Raw genomic sequence first — 26,810 nt, forward strand, 5'->3', positions numbered from 1 at the left:
TTCAAGGGACCCCGTGGCGGTGCCAGTAGGACTGGCTTCCCCTAATCCCCGTAAACAGAGATCTGGAGGAGATGCTTAGGGGGTCTGGAAGGTACCCAGATCGGGGCTCACTCCCCCAGGCAAGAGGAGATGCACTAATGAGGGCACAGGTGCACCTGTTGTCTGACAAAGGCCAGCCTCCAAGGCCCTTCAAGGCAGCTCCAAGTTGAGGCAGGGCCTCTTCGTGGAGCCTTGCTCAGCCAAGGTGTGGACCTCAGCTTGCCCTAGTTGGCAAGATGCCACCAACCGCCAATACATGCTGTCCTCACCTCACCTCCAGCACAGCCAGTCTAACCTTTAGACTTAGAGAGAGGTGACACACACAGCACGCAGGCCCAGCTTGGCGAGGAGGAGGGGCAGAGAACCAGGAATCCCGGTCGGTCTCTCATGAGTGGCACTGGAAGTGATTCCAGGGATAGAACGGGTAGCATCTAGACTGAACTGAGTCCTTGGAGAGAGTGGTTGAGCATCCTTGCCTGTGGGCTGTTGGGGGTCTCAGGGGTTGTCTTTTAGCTGAGAGGGGAAGCTCATAAACAGACCATGGGAACACGTTGTGACCAAGCACTACTAGGCGTGGGCTCCTATGTGATCAGAGCGTAGAGGAAAGAGTGCATCTAATCCTGCCTGCAGCTGACGGGGAGGCTCCCTGAGAAGGCCTGTCGCATGCTCTTGGTGTCCTGCCTGCCTCGCATTGGAACTCTGTGTCCTGGTACCCGCTGCCAGCTCCTGCCTGAGGCTCTCCAAGGTGGGCTCAGCCCACTGCTGGGACGAGCCAGAGAGCTTGGACGTTGACTCCCTGCCTGCCTGCCTGCCTGGGGAGCAGAGCTCAGCCAGTGATGGGGGCAGGGGGGAGGCCAAAGGGTGAGCACCCCACTCCCCAGCTCCCTCGCCTCCCAGAGAGGACACTGGCCCGAGGTTCCTGGGGCTGAGCCCGATGTCCACAATGGTGACAACTCCCCCCCCACCCCTGCCAGTATTTCCAGAAACAACCTCCAAAAGGAAACTCTGCACTCAGTCCTGGCCTCAGGAACCCAAATCGTCCAGCAGGTAACGCTCAAAAGAAGAGCCAGAGAGGGTGAGACGTGGTGTGGGCCCCTGCCCACGACCCCCGGGTGTGAACAGCATCCCAGCCTTGAGAACTGGCTCAGCCCTTCTCCGCAGCCAGGATGTAAGGGGGGAGAAGTAGGCAAAGGGATTGTTCCAAGACACTGGTGACATGTCCACCCAAGGACGTGTGCCAGAATGGACATGACGGCTTTGCGTAGCTCCTCGTTACGGCCCCAGCTGGAAGGAGCCCCGGTGTCCGCCGGAAGCGGGACTGTGGCGTGTCTGCACGACGGAATACAGCTCAGCAGTAATAGGGAACCAGCTACTGATACACCCGAAGACATCCCCAAAAACACCCCAAACAAAAGAAGCCTTGCACAGAAGCATATACACCCCATAGATCCCATGCTATGACGTTCTAGAAGAGGCAATGCTATACTAGGAGGATAAAAGCCAGACACTGGCCGCCACTGGGATGAGGGGGAGGGATTGACTGAAAGGCGTGAGACACTTTCTAGGGTGATGGGAACATGCCATATCTTGATGGGGTTTGGATTACACACGGGGATCATCAGATTGTACCGTTGAGATCTGTACATTTCACTGAGTGTCCATTATGCACTACCCCCCCTCAAAAGAAAAAACAGTGAAGATTGAACTCTCGTTAATGATGGGTGTGAAGTGTTTACTGATATCAGAAATTTCCTGTGCAATGTGTGAAAAATATAAAATGGATGGCTGAGTGACAGCAGGACAGGGAGAAGAAAAGACAGGTGATGAAGCCAGTGAAGCATAAGGTGAATCCTAGAATCGAGATGTGGGAAGATGGGTGTTCACTGTACCATTGAATCAACTTTTTTGCTCTTTTGAAAAAGTTTTCATAATAAAATGTGAGGCAGGCAAGGGACCACGGTGCCATGTTGGGAGCAGGACCTGACCCACAGCGACCAGGGCACTGAACTATCTAAGGTGGAGAGACTTGATCACACTGACATTGAGAAAGCTTAAGAAAGAACAAGACTGGCATCGTGCAAAGTGGTTGAGAGCACAGCTGTCACCATAGTTCAAGCACGCCCCGAGCTGAGGAGGATGCGTGTGGCTTCAAGAGACACACAGAATGCAGGGGTGCTAGGGTCCGGGGGCGAGTGTCCCAGGAGATGGGGGGCAGGGAGGCAGGGTGCCACAAGGTTCCTGGTTACTGGTACATGTGGACCAAGCTTCTGAGCTGTAGATGGGAGAGCTCTGGGTGTCTACAGGACAGGTCCCCTGCCCCTGAATCCTCCCCTCTTTGCTAGTGGCTGTTCCCTGGGAGACAAGTGGGAGGTACATGCAAGCACTTAGGATACCAAAGGCTGAGAGCCCAGCAGATGCCTTTTCCCTGTAATATGATAACAGGGAAGAACAAATCTGACTCCATAGTGGATCTGTTTCTTTTACTTTAACCTTTGTATTCCATTTTTTGCTACAAGTTAATCACTACAGGGATGTTGTCTAGAAGCGTAAATTATACATAAGGGCCCATCTTTGGGAACCCTGGCTCCCATGTGATGAGTGTTAAGCTAAAATACCTTCCTTTAGCTCACAGGAAATATCCTGACCAGGCCCACCTGTGAAAGGCTGCAGGAAGAAAGAAATTAGCACATCCCCACTGGAGTCTGGCCAGAACTAAGAAATGTTTGACTTTACCTCCTCTCCTTTTAGTACAAGAGAAGCCTGAATTCTAACTGAGGGGAAGATGATGGTCCTTTGGGACACTAGTCCACCGTTTTCTCAGTCTGCTGGCTTTCCAAATGAAGTCTCTATGCCTTGCCCTAATGACCGGTTCTTCAATTCATTGGTCTGTGGTGCGGCAAGCAGGAAGCGCTTGGACTAGGTACCAAGCCCAGAAGCGGCCCAAGGAGACAGAGCTGGGGAGAGGGAGAGTGGTCTTAGCCTGCAGCGAGGAGCCTTCCCAGCCAGGAGCCCCTCCTGTCTCTGGCAGCAGCCCCCACTTCCCCTGAGACCAGCTTCAGCTGAGACCCCCTGCAGGGCCCTTTTCCACCGTCAGACTTCCTTTCCTGCTGGCAGCGGCCTGTCTGGTTGCAATGCTGTCTGTCTTAGCTGGGTCCGGGTTACTTCAGAGGTGTCAGGACACCCTACCAGACCCCGTTCATGCCAACAGGAGAAACTGGCCACCTGCCCCAGGATGCACAGGCCAGCAGGTGGACAGGCTGGCTTCCAAACCCAGCTCAGTGGGTGAAAGAGGAAAGGAAAAATCACCCCATCATTTGCAGATAAAAGTGTCCCCAGGATACTGAGTGCACTTTCAGATGTTCTGGGCTTCTTGTGTGATGTCTCCCATTCACTGGCAAAGGGAGACTGTGTGAATCAGCTCTAAAACGTAAAAAAGAATCCCCAAAGAAGTACCCACTTAGAAGACACCAGTGTTGAAAAGCCTGTGAGCTGGTATGATTGTCCAAAGTGGTGTTTTTAAAGAGAAGTGCTTTTCTGGATCCCCAAGCGGAAGCCACCTGCTCTCGTCACCACAGCAAAGTCCCAAGTATATTGTGGTGAAACGCCTCCTGGACGTGGGCCATCCCAACTGATCCTCCCCGCCACCCCAGGCCTGGGCAACTGAAGAGAATGTGCTGGAAGAAGCCATCAGGCCAGCCCACAGAACAATCCCAACCTGGAGACTGGATATAGAGAGGGTTTAGGAAACGCTTACCTTTAAAAGGAGAAACAAAGAGCAGAGGCCTCCCTCAGGGCCCTGTAGAAGGCCTGTGGGCTCTGCGGGAAGGTGGCTGTGGCTTAAAGGCCCATAGATGTTCCTGTTCTCCTCCAAGGAAGCAATACAGCCCACAGCTTGGGCACATGGCCTCTGACATTGACCGTGAGTCCAGATTCAGCTGCATCCCCTTCCCAGCTCTGTGTTCCTGCCTTGGCTAACTCGTGTGTGGTGACAATGACATGGCCTCTCCGGGCGGTGGTAAAGGCGCAGTGGACATGGTGCTAATAAGGCGTATTGCACAGCCCTGCTCACGCAAGGCCTCGACGTAAGGAACTGCCGGGAAATCACTAAGCCTAAAGGAACCAGCCGGAGATGAGTCTTTGGGAATATTCCAGCTCAGGACATTTCAGGCTTTGTAATGGCCTGCGCTCTTTTTCTTTTTTCTTTTGGTCGCGGCTCATGGGATCTTAGTTCCCCTACCAGGGATTGAACCTGGGCCTTCAGCAGTGAGCGCACGGAGTCCTAACCACTGGACGGCCAGGGAATTCCCCCCTGCTCTGCTGCCCTTGAGGGAAGTCCTGAAGCCACTGTGGTCCTCCTTGGTGGAAAAAAAAAACTAATTACAATACTAATAGCTTCTATAAATAAGCAAGAGCTATACAACCAAGGGGACTTTAGTGAGGTGTTGGAAAGAATGCAGTGTTTGAATTTCACAAACATGACATTGAGCTAAAGAAGCCAGACCCAAACTTACAAAGTTTCAGGACAGATGAAAGCAAGCAAGTGGTGGTATCAGAGGTCGGGATGGTGACTGTCTGTGACTGTGCCCACTGGAGGGGCACAAGGGGGCATCAGGGGCTGGTACAGTAGTTTCTCGAGCTGATGACACACGTAGGTACCTGGTGAAAGTTTGCCATCACCGTACAAAGTGTGTCCTTTTCTATGTGGACACTACATTTCAATAGAGAGTTCCCCCAAAATGCAATGCCCCATACGTTCTAACCTGGGAAAGATCAGAGAGTGAAACCAGCATGCTGCAAACAAGAAAAATATAATCAGCAGGCAGGTGCTGGGACGGTGATGTGAGTTGTTAATCACTCACACACTCTGTCCGGGCTCCCAGAGCCCCCGTCCCGGTCCTCAGCCCTTCCTCTGGACACACACCGCTTTTCCCCCTCACCACCGCTCAGTCAAAGAGGGGGACACCTGGCACAGCGGGAAAGGGGGCTTCTGACACAGTCCCCTCGACCCTGGTTGTCATCCATTCCTGTGGCTGCAGCCCCCACCTTGCTGGAGCAAGCTTTGTGAAATAGATAAAATGATTAAAATCTAGGTTTTTTGTTTTTTTTTAAATAAACAAACACACATCAAGCTATTAACTGTGGCCGCCACCAGGGTCTGACCAGGAAAGATAAGGGAGGAATGTTGACTTCTTCAATTTAAGAAAAAAGGGAGGGGAAAGGAAAGGAAAAAAAGGGTTTTTGTTTTTTTTTTTTTTTTTTTGAAGAGGGGGTCAGGTTTTCCTTTATTTTTCAAATTAAAGAAGACATAAATCATTGTTTTAAATTCTAAACACAGTGGATATTTTTTAATATGTTTTAATATTTTAATCAATCTAAGAGACTCCTGAAATAGCCTTGCAGACAATGACCTGAACCCTCTGTCTCGGATCTTGAAGACGCCACTTGGGGTCGAGGTCTGGACACTGCACAATTTCATAATTAAGCACTTCTAATGTTCACATGGCTCTTTCATTGTCTCAGAATGTTGTGTAAATGTTTTGTCACATTTGTTTACGCTTACAGGGTCTTCCCCTAACTTGATGGTCGAATCTTGAAGCTGGGTTCAGGGACACTCCCTTTCCCAGAGGTCCTACTCTCTTACATTCTCACACCCTGTGAAACCAGGTCAGAAGGACCTCCAGCAAATCTGTGCAGGATGGAGAGTCTGGACAAGGCTCTGATCCCTTTTTAGAAACCATCACAGGAACATTGTGACACATTTAGAAGTTTTATGGTTGAAAGATGCCACCCTATCTACGTATATGTTTGCATACGTGCACATCCATCCCGCGTGCTCCCCTCCCGCCGAGGGGAGATCTTTGTCCTCTACCTTTGAACCTGGGAAGCATATGTGTGGGGAGCATGGTGGAAGGGATGCTGTGCGGTGGTCAAGGTAGGTCATAAGTAGCACGTGGCTTCTCCAGCCTCTCTGAGGACTCACTCAGCCACCATGCAGTGAAGAAGCCCAACTAGCCCACGTGGAAAGGACTGAGGTCTCCACACCACGTGTCAGACTTACGAGTGAATGACCATTCCGATCATCTAGCCTCCAGCCTTCAGGTCTCCCAGCTAAAGCGGAGACAAGCTGTCCCACTGTGCTGTCTCCAAGTTCCTGACCCACAGAACCTGTGGGCGTGACCACGGTTGGTTTTCACCACTAAATGTTCAGGTAGTTCATCACCACCGCAGTTACCCACAGCTCTTGCTCACACAGGGGAGGTGGCAGAGAGGCAGTGTCCTCGAGCTTGAAAAGACCCCTCTGTGACATGAACGGGCCGACACCGGCACCAGCACCACCCCACGCCCCCCTCACGCCCCGTCGGCCAGCCACACCGTGAACACCGTGTGGACAGTCCGGTGAGTTTCAGGCAGTTCTCACTCCTGAGTGCCGCGGTGTGAGGGAACTGCTCTGCCTGCCTCAGCCTCACAACCACACTACGGGTGAAATTCAAGCTCCCCCCCGCCCACAGAGGAGGGCAAGGACCAAGAGAGGCCAGGCCGCCAGCCCACAGACACCGGCCCCGGAGGAGGCTGGCCGCCACCCCCGGCATCAGCGTGGCTCCCCCGCCCAGAGCTGGTCCAGTTCCTTTCATGACCCTCTGCTGCCTGCAGCCCTCTCCTCCCTCTGGCCCACTGGGCCACCAGGCCGGGAGCAGCTGTTTCTGGGCCGTTGGCAGTAATGGCGACTCCACAGAGCACATCTGGTACCCGTCCTGTTCCAGGCACCTCCCTCGACAGAGCTGCCTGCAGCTGGGGCCCGGCCACCTTCACTGAGCAGGCAGCAGGAGGACAGGCATCCTCTCCCAGAGGCAACCCCAGAGCTGCATCTTGTGGGCTCTGGATCCCACAGCAAAGCCTGTGGGAACTCAGATGACCGTGAGCTACCCGGCTCACCTGGTACCCCATAGTTTTGCCCAGCCCACACCCATCGAGCCTCAGCACTCAGGCGCTGGGTGGTCCTTAGGGACCATCACGGGGAGGTGGGTCCAGCAATGGGGGTGCAGGCCTTGGAATCTTGGAACCATCGGTCTGAATCCGGACATCCCCACTCACCTTGTGACCTAGGAAATATAAACTCACAGGGCCTACTTTTCTGTAAAAGGCAGGTGAGCTGCCCATCTGTGCCACGATGCTGCTCTAGCACCAGGCCCCTTGTAAGGTTAAAAGGGACAGTTCACGCGGAGATCCCAGCCACGCCTGACACAGAAGGGGCCCCCTTCCCCGGATGCCGGGAGATGCAGCAGTGGGTAACGTGACGCCTGCCCTACCCAGGCGTGACCCTGAGTACAGGCCTCTCGGAAACTGGTGTCTCCCAGGCCACTGACCGGTGCTCCACCTGGCCAGGCCCCTGCCCTGCACCCACTGCTCCTTCCCACCCGCCCTCGGGAGGACCCCCAGCTACCTAGTCAGACAGGGCCTTTCGTTGACTCCTGACACGAAGGCACTTTCACGAGTTCCTCCTGACCTCCTTAGGCTACAGGAGAGGTTATGAGGTAGCCACAGAGGCCTGGGAGCTCAGAGACCTGGTTCTGGCTGCAGAACCTTCTGGAAGTCTTTGCATCCCAGCTCAGCCATCCTGTAACTATCCATAGCCTGGCTGGATGGGATGATGCCTAAGAAGCTCTCAGGTGCCTGGACACACCTCACAGCACCCTGGGTTCTGAGGCATCCCCATCCCTGCCGGGGCTGGTGGGGTGACACACTGAGCCTCTCTGCCTGCAGGTGCCATCAGCCCCGGCGGCTAATGACAAGCCTGGGCCCCCTGGCATGAGCCTGTCTCTCCAGGGACCAGGTCTCTCCAGCCCAGGGTGGGGTGTCTGTGCAGGTTTTCTTGGGGGCCAGCTCTGTGGGAAGAGGAGTGGAGACCCGTCGCCCTGAAGTTTGGGGTGTGCTCTCTGTATAAATGCCAGCTGCTCGCTGCTCTAGCCAACAGAGGAGGTGTGTGGGGAGGGGGTCCTACAGGCCCGTCTGCTCCTTTCTTAGAAGAGACCGCCTCTCATCTGCAGTTCAAGTTCGCACATGAAAGTGTGAATTGGACCTTCCCTATTTTAATCATACAAGGTCTTTGAGGAATTGTTGTTTCTTTCCTGCATTATCCTTTTTCCTTTGTCCTCTTTCCTTTTATTTTATGTATTTATTTTTTATTTATTTATTTGTTTGTTTTTTTGGCTGTGTTGGGTCTTTGTTGCTGGGCACAGGCTTTCTCTAGTTGTTGAGAATGGTGGCTACTCTTCATTGCGGTGTGTGGGCTTCTCATTGCAGCGGCTTTTCTTGGTGCGGAGCATGGGCTCCAGAGTGCAGGCTTCAGTAGTTGAGGTGCACGGGCTTAGTTGCTCCACGGCATGTGGGATCCTCCTGGACCAGGGCTCGAACCCGTGTCCCCTGCATTGGCAGGCGGATTCTTAACCACTACACCACCAGGGAAGCTCTGTCCTTTTTCCTTTTGAAGCAGGGCCCCTTAACCCTGGAAACCATGAAAATGCTTTGAGTGTCGGCACCCTTTGGAAATTACACACACGGGGTGCATGGTGTGTGTGTACATGTGTGTGTGTACACGTGTGTGTGCATCTCCCCAGAGCAGAGTACACGCTTTTCAGCAGCTTCTGAAAGGGCGCCTGAGCTGACCCTGAGTAGTGACCCCGTTACTGCTGAGTGCTGTTTGCTTGGCTGGCGATTCCTGTCTCTGTGGCGATCCTTTCATTTTTTGTGCTTTTCCATGGGAAATGGGCGGCCTGTTCCCTAAAAAGAATGACAACGTGCACCTCCTTCCCCTCCAAGTCAGCCTTCCCCACCCTTTCTGGACCCCTTGGGGCCGTCTGTCCTGGTTCAGCCGAGCCCCTGAATGCTAAGGGGGCCGGCAGGAAGGGGCCAGCTGCTTCAGGCCCCAATGTAGAGCCCAGGAAGCTGCTGGGTACCAACACGTCCATGGTATTTTCGGGACCATTCAGGGCACCTGATGGAGTGGCCAATTTTCCGTTACTCGCCACGGAGGAGTGCTGACGAGGCCAGGTGCCAGCGAGGCATGGGTCCAGCCCCAGAGGGCTCCGCTCTGCACAGAAAGCCCTCACAGACCCCACGGAAAGTGGCTTGACAAGCACAGCGAATGCATGGGGGCCCGAGGACAGCCAGTGCACTGACACGTACTCCTGCAGTGAACTCCTGGACAGCGTGGCAAACCGTGTCCTCAGACTACCTTGGGTGGTGAAGGACTGGTGTCTTCTGCTCTTTACTTCTAATGCGCTGCAGATTGGCACTTTGGGGAAATGCATTGCTAGAACAATGACCAAAAGCCTGAATGCAGTCCCTGTGTCCTATCACTATAAAAGTTTGTACTTACTCTGTTCTGTGTTTACCTCTTAGCGGTGCAGTAACAGCTCTCAGCTCTGCACCCACCTACATACCAGCCTTTGTGGCCCCCTGGGGGGCTTCAGGGAGGGGATTCCTGAGATGTTTTGGGGGAAAAACAGTTGGACAATAGGTGGAGAGAGGGAGGCAGGGGGATTTCAGGAGGCCAGGGTGCGCAAAGGCCAGTAGGTGCAAAAGGCAACGGTTCCCCTATGTGATGGGGGGGGGGGGTGAGGGGGCAGCTCCAGACCACACAAGCCCTCAAGGGCTCTGAGTGAGTGGCCGGACAGCCCTCTGCTTCCTCCTGTAGCAGGGAAACACCACTGCAGTCAGCCCTTCCTGTCCTCTCTCTGCTGGGAATTGGCGGGCAGGTGACACTAAACACATATTCCTGCCCTTCGCGGGGTTGCAGCCTGCAGAGGTGGCTGGGATTTCCCCTCCTCCTTCAAAGGTGAGGACGTTGAGGGTCACTACCAGGTGGCCAGAAGGTGCTGGCCAAGGCCTAAGCCCATGCCCTCCTCTGCCCTCTCCCTGGGCTGCCTCTTCCAGCTCACTGGGTCCCCATGACCCACCCCTTACAAAACATCTGGGAAAACAACAAAATCACATTGGTGTTGGAAGTGGAGTCAGACATCCAACTGCACATTTTAAACCCTCTCCTGCATGTCTTTGCAGATGCCTCATCATTCAGGCTGGCCCTGAGGGGAACCGGCGGGATGGGTGACGGTAGTGGGTGAGGTAGGCAGGGCCGCAGGCCCTCCTCAGGCAGCAGGAAGACCTCGCCCCTCGCTCTGCAGCTCTAAGGCTCTCTGAATGGGCGCTGAGAGTCATTTAAGGCGACTGGCATGCCTGCAGGAACGCACCCCCACCCTGCTGGACGGCACAAGATTGGAGTTTTCCCACAAAAAGAATCCGTGCTTTAGGGGCATGTTCCTGCCCACGTGCCTCTCCTTTCTGTGACCCACCCAATGCTTCTCAAAGATGTGCGGAGCCTAACACTCCCCCTCACCTGCCTCCCCATGTAGTGCAATTCACATCAGGCAAATTCCAGAGCTACCCAGCCCATCGCGTGGCAGAGGCTGAGCTGGGACTGTATGGCTGCTACAAACGGCTGCTTCGCCCATCCCAGCTGAAAGAGGCACAGGCTGACATTCTTGTCATAGTTGGAAGTGGCCCAGGGCCGACTTTCTCTGCAGCTGCTTTCCAGGGCAGCCTCCGGGCTCCACCCAGGCCTGGGCGAATTCCTCACACCCAAACCAAAAGCAGTCTCTGCTGCAGGCAGGAGCACGGGGTGGGGGCGAGGGGGCCGGCTGCAGTGAAGTGCCCCCCGGCCCCGCGGCCCACGGGGAAGGGGGCTTGGTGTGGAGTCATCACGTCACCCTGGCTGCCCGGATGGGGAGCCCAAGGCCAAGAGTGATGGTGGCCTGCTGCACCTCATTCCCTCAAGTCCCTGCATGTCTCATCTGATACCAGGATGCAATTCTTTCCACGTGGAAACGTCTGCCTCTTGAGAAAAGCACACAAGTCAGTGTGGCGTCTGCCCCTCCCCACCGGGGGTGGGTCCTTGTGCCTCCCCTAGAGTCTCTGCTGCTCCCTCCCCAGGCGTGTGGTGACTTCCAAGGCTGCACACCAACAGCCTTGCAGGGTCCACCTGGTTCACGGACTCTGGCTCGAAAGCTGCAGGCCACCCTGGGAGGCGGTTGACTGCCATGAGGCCGCCATGCTGCGAGGAAGCCCAAACCACATTGAGGGGCCCCAGGCAGCATCTCGATCTGTGAGAGAAGCACATCCAGGTGACCCAGCCCCCAGCTGCCCCGTCACCCCCACGGGGAGAGTCTTCCCACAGGCCCAGCCGGAACCCCTCATCTCCAAATCCATGCGCAAAATCAAGCGGAGCTTGTTTGGTGCCACTAAGTGTGGGGTAGATGGTGATTCAGCATCAGGTCACTGGACCTGTGAGTGTCTGGTCTCCAGCAGGCATCACACCACCCCCCCTCCCCAAGTCTCAGTGCTTGGTACATAAAGAACAGCCAGAATTGTGATTCCACACCCTTCCCCTCAAGGAGGCCACAGTCAAGAAGATGGGGGGAAAAGAACCTACAAACAACCTGTTGCCCACCAGACCCCCCAGCCCTGAGAGCAGGGAGAGACGTACACTCCTTCCCACACTCCCGCAGGCCACCTGCAGCCAGAGCAGGGCCCCGGGCACCGTGGCAGCCAGGCAGGGCCTCAGGCCAGTTAGGAAGCTCATCAGCCCAGATCCCAGGCCCAGCCCCATGCTGGGCGCCCTGACACTGCTGAGATGGGGACAGAGATGCCATTATGCAGAACTGGCAGTCGGCCCAGGACAGGAGGGGGCAGCCTGCAAATGGGGGTGCCCTGGGCTCTAGGACCAGAGTGCCGTCACTCCCGGAGCTGCTGTAAACATTGTGAAGCAGGGAAGAATGTCTGTGGAGTTCAAACTGTGCCACCCAGTGAAAAGGACGGCAGCCAATGTGCTCTTCACAGGGCCATCACGATGTTTCTTCAGGCAGCTGGGCTGTTTGCAGGGTTTGTCCTGGGCTTTGCGCCCAGGCAGATTTTGGAGGCCTGTCAGGAGGCCAGGCAGCGCTGTGGCCATGCAGCCTGGGGTGGGGACCCGGGGGCGGCAGACGCTCCCTCCCCTCACCGTCTCGGGCCAGGGGCATACCTGAGCTCTACGCTTTGATGTCCTGTCTCTGCAGACAAGCCCTCTCGGCTCTCAGAGGGACTGTTAGAAGTGATTCTTAATTTGCCTTTTATCAGAGACCAGAGGAAAGAGTTGAAAGCAGGAGTCTGTGGTTTTCAAAAGAACCTGCAAGACTGGGGAGGGGAGGCAAAGCGGCCTCAAGCCTTGAAAGGAAGCAGACAAATGTCTACCGTCTCCCCTGCTCTAGAAGACACATGTTCCCTGGCCTGTGATGTGGGAGTGAGGGGGTCCTCAGAAAAGCCTCTGGTTCCTCAGCTTGGTGTCGGCAAAGTGCTGGGGTGTTTCCTTTAGGGCTGGGTTGCGGTTTCATTTGGAGCCTACCCAAAATCTAATAATCAAAACCAAAGGGGCAGGTGCTCTTGGGCTGCAGCAAATCACAGGGGATGCAGGGAGCCGCGTACCACCCTGAATCTTCTCCTTCCCCCTAGAGGTCCTGGCATGTGCAACCTCCTGGGCATTTCAGGTGAGGCAGGGATGCCTCCAGATGAATGAAAATGCAAAATGAGGCGGAAAGCTAGATGTAGAAGAACCCCCAGCGAGACTGGCCTCCCCAGACAAGCAGGGCCTGGGCTCCCACCTCAATTCAATGCCATGTCTCAGGTAGAAGCTGCCCCTCCAGGCCAGGAAAGCCCTATGCTGGTGGGACCAGCTGCCTCTCCGGTGTTATTTGCCAGGAAGCTGCCTTTCTGCCCTGATTGGCTAAGAGGGAAACATTTCAGCCGCCACTGGGATCCTGGCAAAGCCCCTGGGCCAGCACACAGTCAGCTTCCTGAAGCTGACACAAACGTGAGGACCATGCAGAGCTCTCCGGGTGGATGAACCGTGGTTTGTCACCCATACTGTGGGCACCTGAGGCCAGGCACCTGCCTGGTGCTGGGGAGATGTGACAATGACCTCATCCTGCCCTCAGGGAACCCAGACCCATGGGGGCTAAAGGACACCTCTGCCAGCAGCCTATGTGCCTTTTTAAATTGTGATAAAGCATGTGTAACACACAATGTACCATTTTCCACTATACAGTTCAGTGGCACTAAGTGTATTCATGTCATTGTGCAACCATCACCACATCCATCTCCAGAACGCTTTCATCTTCCCAGGCTGAAACTCCATCCCCGTTAAGCACTAACTTCCCATTCTCCCCTCCCTCCAAGCCCTTGGCAACTGCCATTCTACTTTCTGTTTCTATACATCTGACTCGTCTCATATAAATGGACTCACACGGTATGTGTCCTTTGTGACTGGCTTGTCTCACTAAGCAGCACGTCCTCAAGGTTCATCCATGTTGTAGCATGTGTCAGAATTTCCTTCCTTATTGCAGTTGAGCAATATTCCCTTGTACGCTGTTTTAAATGTACCTGCTCAGGTGTGGTAAGACGCACAGTCATGGAAATGATTGTCATGAAGGAAGAAGTTTTTATACTCACAGATCCCTAGAAGCAGCAGGCAGGACATGCCACACAGGGCCACATGGGGAAGCACCAGGGTCAGCGAGAAGGCAGAGGGGACACGTGGGGAAAAAGCCTTTACTGCAGTTTCTGTGGGAAGAAATGGGTGATGCAGAGTGAGCAGGCTTAGCATCGGCTAGTTTGAATAATTTCAGCAGACTCTGGTGCATAGGGCTGTCCCTAGTTACCTGGAACCTGCACCTGGGGTTATTAGGGCAGGTGGGTAATAACCTGAGTAAGAGAGCTACATTTGGGGGTGGGGGTGGGGTTCAGGTGTTGGACTCTGAATGGGTTGGTTTGCATGTGAAAGTTGCTCTCACAAGGAAGTCATTTACTATCTCTAGACATTGGCCAGCCATGGGAGGGATAGTCCCTCCTGGGTCAGCCAGAAGTCAAAGCATAAGAAATACAAAAAAAATTTAAAAAGTGATTAACACATACGTATGTACCACATTTTGTTAGTCCATTCATCCATCAGTGGACATTGGGTTGTTTCCATCTTTTGGCTGCTGAGAATAAAGCTGCTGTGAACCTTAGCAGACAAGTGTCTATTTAAGTTCCAGGCAGCCTAGGTATTTTTAAGGCACAGTTAGAACCTAAAGTTTTTTTTCAGAAATGAGGAGGAAAGCAGCTCCAAACTCAGGAGTTGAAACACAAAACAATCTCAACTAGATGAATATTATGTTTAGTGCTAAGTCCTCACCCCGGCTCACTGCTTCAGCATCCCTGGCCAAGAGAAGTATGAACATTTTTTCTAGCCTGGTAGCCACCTCCCAGCTGTCCTCTCTTCCCTGCAGCAGAAAATGACCCAAGTCTAGTGGCACGGTTCCAACCCGTGGGCAGGTAGGTGCCCCAGAGCCCTTCACCAACACACACGATTATTCAAAAACCCAAAACATTGAGAATCTGTGACTTCAGAGTTCTGGACGGGTGCCTCGGTCACGCTCCTGGCTGCAGATCAGATTGGACATGCCATGGATTGGAAATATCAGAGGAAATCCCTCACTCGTGTCCACTGTGGATCTTTCATTCACTCTGAAGTCATCGGCGGCGAGAAGAGTAACTAACCGGCCTTAGATCACAAAGCCCACCATCCACCTTCACAGATTCGTGGGAAAAACCCCAGACATCAGCGTCCCTTTAAGGCCAGGTTTCTGATTTCTTGCTCTCTTCAAGACACCATTAACCATTTTCCTGCCCCCTGTGAAGACAGGGTCAGATGCCGAAGGGAAGCAGGAGGCAGGGAGGAGGGGCCAACACTAGTGTCTCTGCCCTCCAGCGCAGCCCACCCTTCGGGGCCTTCTGCAACTCCGTGCCCCTGTATATTTGGGAAGCTGAGAAAGGGGTCCCTGGCCAGAAGAAGGCCCTTTGCTGTCCTTGTCTGACTTCTCCATCATGTGTCTTCTGTGGACAGATGGCGGCCCAAGGAGGACCCAGGGACACACAGCGTCGGTCACCTGCCGATGTCGGGCAGTTTGGGTTAACAGTCATCCCTTTAACGAAATCAGCAACATGTTATTTAACTTGTTCTGAACATATTGAGGCAAAATCCACTGTGGTTCTGACTTGGACCCTTGTTCGCAAGCGTCACCCTGCTGGCTGAATGAGGTCCCATTAGAATACAGATTCCTGGACATTGCCGGATGGGGCCTGGGAGGCTGTACTGCCCAGAGTATCTAATGGGACTAAGGAAAGCTCCAGCTTTGTTATGAAACTCATCCTTGTATTTCAAGACATGTTAAGATCATTAAAATGAGCACCCAGTAATAATTGTGTAGAACATGTACTGTGAGTTCATTGCATGCCAAGCTCCCAGGGCTGGGCATACTACCTGCCTGTGTCTTTTGAACCTGGAAGGATGCACCAGCCCTGACCAACGGTGAAAACAGATGTTGTTTAAGGCCAGAGACTTTCCTGGCCTTAAGATGGAGTAGAGGAGACAAGCTTCAATGGCATGTGTCACAGATTCTGCAAATAGGGTTGAATTTCAAAATCTAAGTCACAAAGGATTTAGCCCACCAGTGACAATGTACACAACCAGCGACCATGTTGCCACATAAAACACCTCCAGGGTTTCTGAGAGAAGTCACTTGGACGTAGATAATTTCCTGAGCCGTGTGAGGACGGAAACTTTAAGCCACACCAAGAAGGGGAAGAAAGCACGAAACTTACCAATGCCTGGGTACTTGTCAAATGGGGAGTGACAGTGGGCACAGCAGAACTAGGGGCCCATTTTGTGCAAAAGCACAGCGAGAAAAAAAAAGGGGGGGAAGGGGGGAGCCGAAATGGAGCCATCTACTCTAGACAGTTAAACCTGAAATAAAATTAGAAAATGTGTCACATGGAAGAAAAAAAAAAAAAAGAAAAAAGCACAGCGAGGAAGACCACAGGGCGCCACGAGGCACCCGTGGCCCCGCAAGCTCGTTTCTCAGGCCTCATCCTCTGGGGGCTGGACAAGGGGCAGGAGGGAGGCCTCTGGTCAGCGGTCATGAAGAACCAGGGCTGTGGGCATACACTGCACGGGCAGGGGGTGACGCCCAAAGAGACAAGGAACTTGGTGCCTGAAATTAACAAACGACAGGAGCCATCACAAGAGTGTGGTCTCACCTTTTAGAAATGCCGCAGAAGTGAGAATCTCCTGGGCCATGGGGACAACCTCCTGCTTCAGGCAGCAAACGCTGGACAGGCACAGTGCCCTGAACCCTAAGGACGGGCATCGTGGCCCCGTTATGCCTCCCCATGCCAAGGAGGCCGGCTAGAGACAGCCCCAAGGGCCACGGTGGAGAGCAGCAGGGAAAGGGGCCAGTTGACAGGGACCCCCACCGCTGCTGCTGCTGCCTGGGCCCTCTGGAAGGGTGTTCTGTGGTACATCATCCTGCATCTCCCAGGCCCGGCTCCTCTTAGGCATCAAGCATTCCCTCGGCCAGGCAGCACCTCCAGCCCAAAAAACATCAAGCCCAGGGCCCACCTTCTTCAGAGGTCACACTGACAGGGCAGGTGTGTGGGACTCATCCACCCGCCCGTTATGCTGGGCTCAGACCCGGCCCACTTCCCCATCAAAGGCCCTCAGGGACTCTGGTTGGTGCCACGAGCCCTGCAGCAGCCTGAAGCGGGTGAGTGGTGCTTCCACACGGACAGTCACACATCCCCTGGTGTCTGGCCAAAATGCAGACCCTGACTCAGGCGGGTCAGAGTGTGACCTGAGACTCTGCATTTCTAACAGGCAATGCCGGTGCTGCAGTCCAGGGATCTCCCTTGAGTACCAGGGTCCTGGGATCTGGCGAGGGGTCTGTGGGCTAGGGGCACATCTAAAAGCGCAGGTCTGCTTAGCAGCCTGTGACAGACCGCCCTCTGTGTACCCCTGCATCACTGCCCCTCGAACACCAGCACCCAGGATCCCTTTCTCAGAGGTGATGGCCAGCATCCCTGTGACCTTCCCTGGGTCCACAGAGCCGTTCATGTTGCTGCATCATCAGAAGCCAGAGTCCCAAGGACATGAACAGCCACCAGCTTTCCAAGGAAAGAAAACGCAATCTGAATAATTTTTATGATCAATTCTTCAGATTTTACATTGCGCTTTCAGATTGTTTGAGAAAAAAGAGCCGACACTCGCAACAGTGCACGTGATGACCATCTGCGAACCTGAAGAGGAAAGCCACAACTGACTCAGAATCTGCACCCCAACTGACACACGCAAATCACTAGCAGTGCAGGGCACAGGTCAACAGGAAGCTCTTCCTCCCATCCCGCTTCTCAGACCGGTAACCGTGACTCGTGTGAACATCTCAGGAGGCTCAGATAAAAAGAGAAAGGATGTGGTCACTGCTTCGGAGATGAGTGAGGAAAACAAACTGAATGAAAAGTAAGCATTCAGGCTGTTTCCTCGAGGCTGGAAGAGAGGATCTCCTGAGTGGGCGCTGGGCAAGAGCTTGTAACCCCACGTGCTCTGGAGCTTGGGGGTCCCTGGAGCCAGATGGCTTTCTCTTCACGCTGGCCTTTCTACATCCTCCAGCAGTCCACTGAAATGCGCTTTTTTCTCCTTTCCCGGGGCTTGCCACCAAGCTCAGAAAGCAGAGGAAGGGAGTACGCTCCTATTCAGAGAAACTGGACTCAGCTGAGAGGCAGGGGTCTTGGAATCATCCCCAAGTATATTTCCAACTCCTTGATGTCAATCACCTGATACCGACATTGCGGAGCGAAGCAACCTTGATGCATCCATCTGCTAAGCAACTATTTACTGAGTACCTACTATGGGTTAAACCCTGATCCAGGTGGTGAAGAGTCACCAGTGATTAAGATAAAAAGGGTCTCTTCTCTCCTGGAGTTTACCTATCTGGAAACAGAAGCATGGCTGCATGATGGATTTCAAGGAGAGGTGCGTGCTTTGAAAAATAAGTAGAAGGGACGCGGCGGGGGGTGGGGAGCAGGAGCACCATGTGACGTAAGCAGGGCTTTCCCGAGGGGCACCACCCATGTGGGGAACCAGGATCTCCCGGGGCGGTCCTAAGCAGGATCCTGAACCAGGGAGTGGCCAGGTGTGGGGAGAGCTTGCTGCGCAAAGGGAAGACAAGGGTGCTAGAGGGACACCGCCCACAGGAGACATGTGTCCTGCTGGGGGTTCCCACTGGCTGAACCCTAAAATGAAGGCAAAGGTAGGGGAGCAGTCTGATGGGTCTGTATACATCTGCCTCTGGGGTGCAGAGCAAGGGAGAGTCGAGAAGCATGGCCCTGGAGAAGCCGGGTCCCCAGCTCAGCAATGAGCCCCCAGAGGCAGAAGGGCGGAGGTGGCCGGGGAGCACTCCCCGAGGAGCTGGGCCACCCCTCCATCCCCAGCACTGACCTCCACAAACACCAGGCTGCATGCTGGCCATGCCTAGAAGGACCGGGCTGGGAAAAGCAGGACCTGCTCACAGAAAAGAGGACCAAGTGAGCAGACCGAAGTATGAACATGGCCAAACCTCTCTCCCCCTGCACATAAGTTCAATATATCAAAGTGTTTTGGAACAGGTAAACAGATATGAAGTTGTATGCATGTATAAGGGGTTCCATATCTTTAAATCCAAAGCAATCCTTAAAAAAAGAAAAAGAAAAGAAAGCAGCTGAGTTTGTTTCTTTTTCTTCTCATGCAAAGTTCAAGTTGAGAAAGACCTTTTGGAATGGAAGAGTTGCATATGTGTGGCATCAGCTGATTATAAAGTAATGACCATGCGTGGAGAAAACCTAGCGTATATTGTACACCTACCCCTGAGCCCATCATAAAGATTCAGCTGAAGTCCTTTTCTGTTGCTTATGTTTAAGCCTTCCTTGATTTTCCCTCAGTCCCATCCCAACATGGGTACCCCACCCACGTGGCTGACAGTATTATCACCTGGGTCCCCATCCTCTGCTTTGATGCCTGGCTTCCCCCACACAACTGAGCTCTCACAGGTCTGCATCCTCAGAATCCGAGGGTCTGGCCTGGAGCAAGGTGCATATTAGGACTCCATGATCTTTGCTGAACGACTGAAGGAATGACAGCACCGCATCAGTGAGTCCCCTGGGACGTGAATCGCGCAGCCACCCTGAACTCCAGCTCGTATTATCATCTGCCAGTTTATAGATGAATAAGCTGGGGCCCAGGGAGTTCAGGTCACCTTGCCAGGGCCCAACACCAGCTTCATTAGCGACAAAAACAGGATTTAGACTAGACTCTGCCAAACCCACAGTCTACACCTTTGGATCAAACAACCTCGTGTATCTTTGACAAAAACCTAGAGTGAAGCTTGAAAAGAAATGTAAGGTCCGGAAGGAATCTTGGGAAGTGGCTTTTTCATCATCTGGTGCTGATGAAATCTTTCTCTTTCATAAGGAACCAAGTCACAGATGCCAAAGTTTTTTCTTGACTGGTAAACAGTAAGACCCAAATGTTATTCTGTCTCTCAGTCTTCCTCATTCGGTCTTCAAACACGTACAAGTGCCTGTCATAAACTAGGTGCTGGGGTTGCACAGATGAAAAGGTGTGGGTGCCTGTCTCCAAAAGCCCACTGGTCAGCCAGGAGACCAGCAATGCAATACAAGCCGGAGACGATAATAAGGCCTGTAGAGGCCATAATGGAATTTTGTGCAATGTCTAGGCAAAGCACCAAAGATCACAGAGAAGAGGAAACACATGTCTGTGGGAAGATCAGTGGGTGGAAAGCGTTGCAGAAGAGGGAGTCCTCAGGCTATCTAGCAAAGCATCATCATTATGGCCTGGAAGGCCCCTTCCAGCACAACAGAAGAGGAATGACGGTGCCACGGTGAAACAAAAGGAAGCCTGGAGTGTGACTTTCCTGAGGCTTTGCACTTCAAGGGGTGCCACATCCAGTGGTCATCAGAGGGTGATGAAGGCAGCCCACGGATTTCAAATCCCCAGTCATTCCCCACGTGACCTGGGGAAGGAACCTCACCTTTCTACTCTCAAGCTTCTTTGCATGTGCAGTGGAGTCTCAGGGGTGGGGCCCTCACTGCAAAGAGTGAAACCAAGAACCAGCTCCTGAAACAGATGGAGACCAACGAGGATGTCCACGATGGGGGTGGTCTCATGGGGACACAGCTCCTGGCCTGGCCACCCTGAATGCTGGCTATAGCACTCTGACCCCAGGGGCCAGTTGTGATTCCATCAGAGGCTGACTCACTAAGCCTGGCAGAGAATGAGGGGCACAAGACACACAGGGATCAGACCTTCCCCAAGAATGGGGCTGATGGAAAGAAGAGTCCTGCATCTGTTGGAGGGCCTGGCATCGCTGCAGCTCAGCCAACAGACGTGAGGTTGGGGAGAATAGGACCCCCAAGCTGGAGATGCAGATCCACGTCCCCATAACCTCCTCCAACCCCGATGCACAGGAAACCTTCGAGGGAGCTGGCAGTCTTCACTGTGAACTTGTACACGTATCTGGGCTGAAGCGAGAGGCCCTCTCTCCATGCTGGCTTTGGAGAAGGAGCTGCCCTACTGTGCAAGGGGCTATAGAAAGCTCACAGGGCAAGAGCCTGGGGGCACCTTCAAGAGCTGAGAGCAGCCCCTGCCGGGTGCCAGCAGGAACATGGGAACATCCATCCTGTGGTCATAAGGAATGAGCTATGCCACCAACCTCAGTGAGCCAGGAGCAGACTTCTCTCCAGTCCAGCCCCGAGATGAGACCACAGCCCAGCCGACATCTCGAGACCCTGAGCAGAAGACCGAGATGAGTCCTTCCTGGACCTCTGACCCTCAGAGACTGTGAGGTAATAACTGGGTGCTGGTTTCTGCAGTCATTTGTTGTGTGCAGATAGAAAACTAATGCAGGAGGGCACAGTGGGCAGGGCAGTTCCAGCCTGACTAGGTGGACGCAGCACCAGCACCACACCTGAGCCCTTCTGTCCTTGCAACTCCAGAAAGCCTTGGGTCCCAGCAGAGACCAGCAGACCAGCATTCTCTCCGGAAGGTGCAGGGATTCCAGAGATGCCCCGGACACAACCTGCCCAGCCCGCCTTCGGCCAGCCCTGCCATTTTACTGCTCCACAGTCACTGGGGTGGTCCCCAGCCTCGCCATGCCCTAGGAAGTGGAGAAGCAGTGCTGATATTCCTGCAAACCCCAGGCCTCTCTGCATATTACTACCACATCTGAGAGAGTGGCCAGGGTCCTGGGGGCAGACCTCCTCCCTGCTTTGGATGAGTAAGGAATTCCCTGGTCCCACGGGTCTTCACATCCCCTTCATCATCGTCACCAATGTCTCATTTACACCAAGTAAAGGCAGAATATCCGCTAAACCAGGTAAGAGTTGATGTTTATTTTTTCTGAGCACACGCGAAATAATATGTTGGCATTTTCAATTTCTCACCCTGAAAGGATTGACAACCCATGAATGCTGAGCTCACACGTTGAATCTTGGTCAGGGAACGCAGGCTTGATTATTGCCCTGAGTTGTCTGAGAAGATCACCAAAGAGCAGACCGTCTTGGGTAGCAGAAGAAAGACAGACCACTCTGCGCTTGCGTGCATGTATACCACCTCCCTGCCCCGCCCCCGAGCCCAGCTGGAGCAGGTGAAACACAGCAGTGCTCAGGCTTGCTGGCAGTGGGGCTGGCCATCAGGCACACGCTCTCTGTGGAATGAATCCTTACCCGTTTGATATGCTTCCTGAGAAACTGCCTGGCTCAGAAAATCACAAAGAGGGACTAAAGAGAAAACGGAAAACTACCACAAAATGAAATTGTCGTTAATTTCCTTTTAAGTGACTTTGCTTCAGCCTGTGAAATTCACTGGTAGATAGAACTGCTTCTGCTCTTGCTGATTCCATGACAGTTTCTGGTGTTCCGGTACTTCGTACTCTAATTCTGAAAGCAAGGTATGATCATCTATTTCTAAACTAAGATGAGAAGGGTTCTTTTCATGGAAACTGAAGTTGGGGGTGTTGAGAGAACAGGATCTTTGCGGGGTGCCCATGTCCCTGGGGACTCGGTCTCTCGCACTCACCCAGCAGTCAGCAGCCTCCGCAGTGACCACGTGTGCTTTCCTCCTCGGGTCCACACACCGCGGCTCCTCTCCCTCGGTGCGCTGTCGGAAACTGCTCGTGGGGAATTCTGCCGTAAACCAAACTGCCTCATGTTTCTACACTTGCACACATGAAAGGAACGTGGGAATTCTCTACCAAAGTTGTCAATTGAACCTCGGGGACCACCCCACAAGGGGCCATGTCAGGAATTACCATGTGCTTCATCACCACGAAAATCCAGGCCCCCCAAAAAGAACTTTCAAGGCATATTTTGTACCAGAGTTTGTCTTTCTATCCATCTACATTCACTTATCCCTACTGAGTGTAAGAAACTCACCTTTCCAGGTTTAAGCGATAAGCAAACTGCTTCAAAAGGTAATTTCATCTAAGTTAAAATTCCATGTGCATTCCGCACGTGTAATTGTGTCAGTATTCTGTACATGAATGAATAGGCATACTATTTGCGCTAAGAGTGCACAAGGGCCACCCCACTCACCGCAAACGCTGGCTTGGAGGGCACGAGAAGGCTCTCCTGCCAGGACCCACACAGCCTCAACTCTCCTCCTGTCCGAGGGTGTGCCCCCCCCCATTCTATGCACGGATTCTTAGGGCAGTCTGGCAAGGTCCATGGACCCCTTCATGGAATAATGTTTTTAAATTAATAAAATACACAGGATTACAAAGGAAACCGATTGAACTACAGCTATAAAAATTTTTTTTTTAATCTGAAATGTTCTTCATGCAGACACTAAATAACCAATTAGTGGTTGGTCTGTTAACTACCACGTTGAGGTACTGATAAGCATAAGGGGAATGTTAAGGTGTCTGTAACAAATGTTCCAAAAGGACGTGAGCTGTGATTCTGCCAATGGGGGGTCAGAGGTCCTGTCAATACAGTGGACAGAAATGCTGACGTGAGGGGTTAGTGACACTGAAGACACAGTGTTTCCTTGTCCATGTTCACAACCCTCTGGATGTTATCCACCAGCTGCCTAAAGGTCTGTGGACCCTCGATTAAGAAATCTCAATGTGACCTTTTCAACTGCCAGGCCGTGTGATGTCTATCTGACAGACCCGGCCATCACGGCAGCGTCAGAGGGAAAATTCACAAAGCTCCCATCTCAGCCTAGGCCATGGAACAGGGATCCATGTCCTGTCCCTAGCCTCTGACCGTCTCTCCGCAGGGCCACCAGCTCATGACAATTAAAATCCTGGGCTTCTCTGTGAAACCACCTTCCAGCACCCCATCCTCTCTACATGGAACCAGAGAAAGAAAACATGCACAGAACATGGCCCAGAGCCAAGGAAATCACTCTCCTTATTCCAAAAGCCCTAAAGACAGTAGAATTATCTAGAAAACAAATTCCCATGAAAGTATTCAGTGGAGATTGGGAGGTTTTCCCACTGACTCTACCTTCAACCTAAACCTTCTAATCAGGCCTGTATAGCAGCCACGTAACATACACTTTCCCTGTAAATAATTGCTGTTTTCACAAAGACCATTTTCCTGTTGCTGTGAGCACACCTGCCAACCAACGAGACAAGCCGTGCGGTGGCCGGCACAGGGCACCCGTGCATCATTTCCTTGATATCGGAGCCCGAGATGCTGCTCATACAGGACCTTGGAGCTGCAGGCCGCGGAGCTCCGTTCTCTCCACATCCGTCTTCCAAGAAGCACAGACCCAGTGATTTTCCAGATCAGCAGTGAAGTGGGTTATGATTTGCCATGGAAGGAAAGTCAGCCCACTCTCTCTCCAAAGACTAAACAGGAACGGAGAATAAAGAATGACAAGCTGCTTTTGCCACGTTGCCTTAACCAACATGGGATTTGTCAAACTGAACGGCTGGAGCCGCCGGCCCGGGTCCCCTGAGTCATGCCTGGGGAGGACTATTTATAGAGCAGATGCTTTGTTTGTACACTGGCCTGTTTCCTGGGCCTAGGCCTTCCTCCACCTGCACGGTAAAAGCTGTTCATCAAAACAGCACAATCAATTCTCCCTTTCCAACTTTCCCTGATAACACAGAGAAGAGGAAAGGGTGAGCACAAAAGATGTTTTAACTAAAGAATTCTTTCCTCTCCAATGAAAAAGTTATCCAAATGTTGCTTCCTTAAGCCCCAGAAGGAAAAAAAACCCTGGAGCCCTTTTGTATAATTATTAGGGACAAAGCGCTCGGATTCCACACCCTGTTGTCCCCAAGGCCCCTGGTTTCTCAAGGCTGCCTGGGGTGCTCTGTGGGGTGTGAGAACTAACGGAGCCCACCACCGCAGCTGGCCGGGCTCTGCCCTCATCTGCTGTGCACATTGGGCATTTAAAGAGATGCCTGTGCAGATGCACAGGATTTGAAAGTCACAGGATTGCCGGGTCAAGGGGGCCCCTTGGGCTCTCCAATGAACACACCGTTCTCTCCACTTCTCCAGTATGGTGTCCGGCAACAGCAAAGCCCGTGGCAATGAGCAGCCTTCGGCTCTGCCTGCCCACAGGCAGGTATCAGCACCCCTGTGGGACCTAGAGGCGGAAGGAGGCAAGAAAGACCTTCTAGTTCCTTCTTTAAAGACTTGTGATCTCATTCTAGAGAGAGAGAGACAGCCCAGAAAGGAGGTGAGAGGTGGGAGATGGCTGGGAGGGTGCTGGGCAGCCTGCAAAGCCTCCACCTGGAGGGTGACCAGGGAGGACAAGGAGCAAACCCGCCAAAGGCAGGGCCGGGCAGCTGCCCCAGGGGACACTTCTCTTGGGGACCCCTGGTTGACTGAATGTACACAGGGAACAAGGCTGAGTGGGCACCAAAAAGGAAGAGCAATGTCAGCCAGACAACCACGGACTGATGGCATGGGAGCCGGGAGCTGGGAGCCTGAATCACTAGGTTGAGGGACAACTGAGAAGCACTTCCATTTGAAATGACAACATGGTCTTAGGAAAATGAACTGGGAGAGCTGGTGGGGAGGGGAAGTAGGTTAGGTGGCACCGTATATCCAGTTAGATAACACGGTATATACAATACCTAGATAGATACAGGTATAGAGAGAGATATAGACATATATCATATATACACATATCGTGAATCATATATCATAAGAAAAGAGAATCTCTCATAGGAAAGTCTTGAACTAGGATCCAAATCCACAAACTCACAGATTTGCACAATAAAGTTTAAATAAATTTCCAAGGACCAAAGTATCTAAAGTACCAACACTGGAACTTTCTCAGGTAAAAGAATTCGGCTATTTATATGTTGTTTTAGATAGCTAGAAATAGTCTTCGAACCATCGACTTGGACTCAACGGCAAAGCCAGAGAACAGAACCGCTTCAGGTGCGGGGCCTGGCAGCTGCCCCGGCACGGCCGTGAGAACGCTCCCCGCAGCAGGAGCTCCGCGGGCGGCCCGCAAACAGCTCCACGAAGGCAGCGGGAGACAGATGCTCCCGTGTTGACAGAAGGGCAGGTCCTTTCTGTCTAAACAGTGTCCTGCCCGCCGACCCTCCCCGGGCCCCTGACCACAAAGGGCGGGTGTGACCACTGACCCCTGCTGCGTGACAAACGGCGCCAACTCCCGCTCCCTGGACAGACAGACCCCGGCTGGGGGCCTTCTCACGGGCGGCAGGAAGCGGCGAGTTTACAGGACCCAGCGGCCCGCCGAGCGTGGGCTTCCTGTCTCTAAAGACCATCCAGGCGGCTGCGGCTCCCCCGCTTCCCAACCATGTTCCGTGTGTGACCTGCGAGCAAAAACTGACCTGGCTGAGCCCCGGACCGGAGTTTTGAGGCGGTGTGATTTCCAGAACTTCTGTAGCGGCATCCCCGTGAAAAATCAAGATCTCTGCCTCCTCCCACCACACACACACACACCACACACACCACACACATCACATGCATATACACCACACACACATACACACACATCACACACATACACACACCACACACACACACCACACATACACACAACACACACACACACCACACACACCACACACACACCACACACACCACACGCACCACACGCATATACACCATACACACACCACACACACATACACACATACACACCACACACACACCACACATACACACCACACACACACCACACATACACACCACACACACACCCCACCATACACACAACACACACATATACACACCCCCACACACATACACACCCCCACACACATACACACCACACACACAACAAACACCACACACACACCACACACACATACACACACCACACACCACACACACACACCCCACACAAACACCCCACACACCACACACACACCCCACACACACATACACATACACACCACCCACACACAACACACACAACACACACACCACACATACAAACCACACACACACATACACATACACACCACACACACATGCACACACCCCACACACATACACATACACACACAACACACATATACCCACACACACATACAACACACACAACACACACACACAAACACACACCATACACACACCATGAATACACCCACACACATATACAACACACACAACACACATACACAATACACATACACACCGCACACACCACACACACTACACACACATACACACACACCACACACACAACACACATACGCACCACACACACACATACACGCATACACAGATACACACACACCACACAGACACACACAACACACACCACAAATACACCCACACACACACAACACACATACACACACAACACACATACACAC

Source organism: Hippopotamus amphibius, chromosome 2, assembly GCF_030028045.1.
Source record: "Hippopotamus amphibius kiboko isolate mHipAmp2 chromosome 2, mHipAmp2.hap2, whole genome shotgun sequence".
NCBI classification, from domain to species: domain Eukaryota; kingdom Metazoa; phylum Chordata; class Mammalia; order Artiodactyla; family Hippopotamidae; genus Hippopotamus; species Hippopotamus amphibius.